The following is a 5,431-nucleotide window of genomic DNA, read 5'->3' as shown; positions in this document are numbered from 1 at the left end:
TTCAACAATAAAGGATTATTAAAAATAGATAAATAAAATTCACATACTTATTTCTCTTTAAATTTGTAGAAACACTGTCTTTTTAGTTATCTCATTACAAAGTTAACTTTCATAATTTGCTAAAATAATATGAGGACTTATATTCATCAATAAAAAATATCAAAATGGTATTTCTAAATGCATAACACACTTCACTAATTTGGGAACTAACCTCGCAACTTCCCAAATTATCAAAAAAAAAAAGAGAGAGAGAGAGAAATTTTGAATACCTTTATCTCATATTTGAAAAACCTGAAAGCTTAATACCTTGTGCCTAGCCTCTATGACCACTAGATGGCGGCAACCTTTTTAGTTTCATTTACTATAGGTCAGTGATTTTCATGGGTGTGCTGCAAAAGGCACACTGGCATGTCACAAGAATTTTTAAAACATGCAATATATGACTGTTTAGTGAGGGGAACTAACCTCTTTTCCCTTAAATTGTCAAAAAATAAAAATGACAACAGCCAACACAATAGCCGTCTTGTGTGAATGAATCAAAATTATACCTATCTTGTCCTGGCTGGTGTGGTTCAGTTGATTGAGCATCATCCCATGCACAGAGAGGTCACCAGTTCCACTCCCAGTCAGGCACATGCCCATTGCTGGCAGGATCCCCATCAGGGGGTGTGCAGGAGGCGACCTATCAATGGTTTATGGATATTTCTCTTTCTTCCTCTCCTTTCTACTCTCTTAAATCAATAAAAAACATTTTAAGAAAGAAAGTATACTCTTTGTTTGTTTGTTTTGTTTTAGGACACAAAGTTTTCTTTAATTATTTTTTTGGGCCTTGACCAGTTTGGCTCAGTGGATAGAGCGTCGGCCTGCAGACTGAAGGGTCCCAGGTTCGATTCCAGTCAAGGGCATGTACATTGGTTGCGGGCACATCCCCAGTAGCGGGTGTGCAGGAGGCAGCTGATCGATTTTTCTCTCTCATCGATGTTTCTAACTCTCTATTCTTCTCCTTTCCTCTCTATAAAAAATCAATAAAAATATATTAAAAAATATTTTGGGGGGGAAGGGACTCCACACTTCTACTGAATTGAGAGAAACATTTTTATCAGCACAGAGGGATTATTTTTTTTTTTTCTTATCGTGCCATGAATTCATAGGGAATGGGCTCCAGCAGCTCGGGCTCCTTTCCATGGTTTCTCACAGTGGCTTCTCTGGGTGGAGGAGGCTGACGCTTCAGTTAAACCCAGTTACCGTTCTCTTTGGCTTCCTTTTTCTGATCATTTCCCTTCATACGTTTCAGGAAGCTGTCTCGGCTCTTTTAGTGCTTAATATGCTCAATATGCACATTAACTCTCTTGGCAAGAATCTTGCCCTTAACTTGCTTGCTCACAACAATGCCCACCGCATGCTGGGTGGCACTGTAGACTCCTCCAGTTTTGCCCTGTGACATGTGTGGGGCCTTCCTTTTTGAACAGTGCCCGTTCCCTTGATGTCCACAATATCACCTTCTTGTAGATCCGCATGCATGTGGCCAAAGGAACAGTTCCGTGTTTTCTAAAAAAGCCTAGAGAACATATAGCGGGGCCTCTCCTCTTTCCCTTGGTGTTAGCCATTTTGGCAAATTACTGGAAGATGGCGGTCCTGGCCGTAAGGAGTATACCTTTTTTTGTTGTTCTGCATAATTTTAGTAATTAGTTTGTCTGTTATGAGATTAAAAAGGTTGAAAATCACTGCTATAGGTAATTAACTTGGTGGGAAGTATTTGAGAGTGCATAAAATGAATTCCACTTATATTATTTTTCTTTTTGTATCCTATAGCAGTGCACTGCTTACAAAGATGAATCTAAAAATGTTTGATGTACTTCATTTCTCTGACCAACATATTAGGTATATCCAATTTCTCTTTAAATTTTTTTTTTTATTATTGACAAGTTTAATTAGTTGAGGTTTGCTTTCCAAAAGTCAATTGAAAAATATTGAAATCCAATATACCCAATTCCTCTGAACCAAAATAATATTGGCAACCTTGGATAGATTAAATATGGTATGCTTAATAAAATGTAAAAAAACAAAGTTTCTAACTTCTCATAGCATGTTTTGTATAGGGACTCCTGCTGACTGAATTTTGAATGAGTTACTGCTGCCATCAAGTGTTAGAATTCACTCAAGTCACACCAAGGCACAAGATGGCATGGCATTTTCAACTTCATAACACAATGCTCTCCATAACATAAAGCACAGCAAAACCATGCCATCATATGACACTTACCAGAATTTCAAATGCAATAATGTAATTAAAGTCTGCCAAATGAACTTGTAACTAGTTACTATGAAGGCCATATTTTGCTAAATTTACTTGATATATATGTCAGAGAGATTCCAAATTGACTTCAAATTACTTCCAGCCTCTCAGTGCTCATCCCTTTGTTTAATCCTTGCTTCTAACCAACAGGATATGGCAAAGTTGATGGATGTCACAAATGTCAAGCCTATGGCTATGATACACATGTGTGTGTGTGTGTGTGCGCGCGTGCATTTATTATGCTAGAAAGCTCTAGGGAGTTCCGCTTTGCTGGCTTGATGGAGTAAGTAGCTGTGTTGAGGAAGCTGGTGGCCAGGGTCAGTGTGTAGACTCTAGAAACTACAATTGTTCCCTAAGACCAATAGGTGGTCTCTAAACCTGAAGGCATCCTCCAGCCAACAGACAGCTAAAAGGTGGGGCCCTCAGTTATTCAGCCACAAGGAAATAAATTATGCCAATAATAAAAATACTGTTGAGAGCAGATTTTCCCAAATTGAGCCCTAGGATGAGAACCCAAAGTGCCAGATGCCTTGATCACAGCCTAGTGAGACCCTAAGCAAAGGACACAAGTAGGCTGTTCCTGGACCCAGGACATTTGGAAAGTCTGAGAAAACAAATGTATGTTGTTTTTAGAAACTCAGATTATGAGAATTTCTTTATGAAACAATAGAAAACTAATCCTATATAATAAAGAGGTGATATGCAAATTAACCCTCACACCCTCACAAGATGGCTGCCAACAACCAGGCTGGCAGGGGGTTAGTGAGGGACAACCAAACGACTGAACAGCAGGCCGCGAGGGGTGACCAGGCCGGATGGGAGGGGACTTGAGGGGTGACCAGGCCAGCGGGGAGGGCAGTTGGGGACAACCAGGCCAGCAGGGGGTGCAGTTGGGAGTGACCAGGCCAGCAGGGGGCGGGCAGTAAGAGGCAACCAGCCCAGTGGGTGGGGCAGTTAGGAGCAACCAGGCCAGCAGGGGGGGGCAGTGAAGGATGATCAGGTTGGCTGGGGGGGGCAGTTAGGGGCAACCAGGTAAGCAGGCAGGAGAGTGGTTAGGAGCCACTGGTCCAGGATTGTGAGAGGGATATCCGACTGCTGCTGTAGGCCCAATCCCAAGGGGTCCCGGATTGGAGAGGGTGCAGGCTGGGCTGAGGGGAGTATCTCCCCCATGCACGAATTTCGTGCACCAGGCCTCTAGTACCATATATAAAAACATGGCAAATGTGTTGTAATTTAATATTGAATCAGGCCATTTCATTTTGCAGTGTTTAAAGAATAGGGTTCAATTAAAATATGTCTTTAAAATTCCTTAATTGTACTTCTGAAGGGTGTGTTTTGCACATTCTGATGTTAATTTTCTTGGATAATTAACCAGTACATGAACAATTTGTATTATAATGCCAATATGTTCAAAAACTAAAAATCATAAACTGTAATTTGCTGCTTCTCTTACAAGAGAAGAGTGGGGTGAGGCAATAATGTACTAATGTTTTTGATAGAAGAATGAAAAAAAGTATATATCTATCACCATGAAAAAGTATATAAAACCAGCATTATTTGTATAAAGTTCACAGAAACTGATCAAAAAGTGGCAAGCAGCCCTAACCGGGTTGATTCAGTGCATAGAGCATCAGCCTGTGGACTGAAGGGTCCCCAGTTCGATTCCGGTCAAAGGCATGTACCTTGGTTGTGGGCACATCCCCAGTTGGGGGTGTGCAAGAGGCAGCTGATCAATGTTTCTCTCTCATTGATGTTTCTAATTCTCTATCCTTCTCCCTTCCTCTCTGTAAAAAAATCAATAAAATATATATATATATATTTTTAAATGGCAAACAAATTAACCTGTCAGTTAATCATCTATTTTAAAACAAAAAAGAAACTGATGGGAATTCCACTCTAGCAACATGGTAAATTTCTAAAACTCTCGATTAAAACCCAATCTATAAAACACTAATATGCAAATAAACTGAACGGCAGAACCGAACGAACCACCAGTAGCTATGATGTATACTGACCACTAGGGGGCATGCACAAAACATGGTGGGCATTGGCAACAGGTGACAGAGTGCTGAACATGGCGGATGTCGGCTGCAGAGGACCAAGGCAGGGTACCAGTTGCTGTCATCTGGGCGAGCCTCTGGTGGTTACTGAAAATTCTTTGCTCCCCCGCTCCCTGGTCCTGCTGGGTACTTGCTCCTGCTTCTGGTGCCAGCCCCGCTCACACCCACTGCTGGCTCCAGAGCTGCCACTCTCACCTGCTGATGGGGCTGGCCCCGCTCGCACCTGCTGCTGGTGCTGGCCCCAATCGCTCTGCGCAGTCAGCCGGTGCGAGTGGGGCTGGCCCTGTCAGGGTGTGGGAGTGGCAGCAGGGGAAGTGGGGCTGCCAGCAGACAGGGAACTGGGGCCATGGTGGGAGGGGCCAGGCGGAGGTGTGGAGATGGGATGAGACCTGCCCCTGTGCCCATTGCAGGCTCGCAGCCTACAATTCCTTTCAAGGTGCACAAATTTGTGCACTGGGCCCCTAGTATTGTAGATGACACATGTCCTTAGAAAAATAAATCTTGAATATCACCAGTTTGCTTTGTGTTAAGCAGAGCAGGCAGAGAGTAACTATCAAATGTTTGATTCTACATCCAGAAAGGGATACTGGAAGCTAAAAGTGTCATCACTGCTTTTGAGTCAAGCAGGCTTCCAAGGCAATGGTTAGAGTCCTGATCCAGGAACTCCCCCCCCCCCCCCACCACCACTACCCAATACTGTTCTCTGTTTTCAACCAGGAATGCATAAATGACCTTTGTGAACTTCAGGCTTCCCACATTTTGCTTCTTGTAATTTAATGAAAGCACACATAGACTCAGGTTCCTAGTGGGAAGTGTTCCATTTTGCACAATTTCACTCACCACAGGAAAGTAATAAAGGGGATATACTCTGGGACAGTTTTCTCAAGCCCGGTAGCACTTGTTTGATATTTCCATAAAGTGGGTCAAGAGGACACAAGGGTGGAGATGCCTATTTTTGCATCACACCACAGGGTTAGTTATCTTTACCTTTACTATATCAACTTCTTTAAAAGTCCTGAAGTATTCAAACATGATAATGATGCTATTTCATAGTTGCTGAGTGCTACTGAGCACC

At 42.5% G+C, this 5,431-nt stretch overlaps 1 pseudogene; it reads right to left on the bottom strand.

Annotated features, from left to right (window-relative positions):
* Positions 1–1,129: 1,129 nt before the first annotated feature.
* Positions 1,130–1,610, bottom strand: LOC132226607 (large ribosomal subunit protein eL21-like; annotated as a pseudogene).
* Positions 1,611–5,431: the final 3,821 nt, after the last annotated feature.

The sequence above is a fragment of the Myotis daubentonii genome, chromosome 2 (assembly GCF_963259705.1).
Source record: "Myotis daubentonii chromosome 2, mMyoDau2.1, whole genome shotgun sequence".
Classification (NCBI taxonomy): domain Eukaryota; kingdom Metazoa; phylum Chordata; class Mammalia; order Chiroptera; family Vespertilionidae; genus Myotis; species Myotis daubentonii.
Note: the sequence above shows the minus strand (reverse complement) of the source record. Positions and strands in the feature narration are given on the sequence as shown.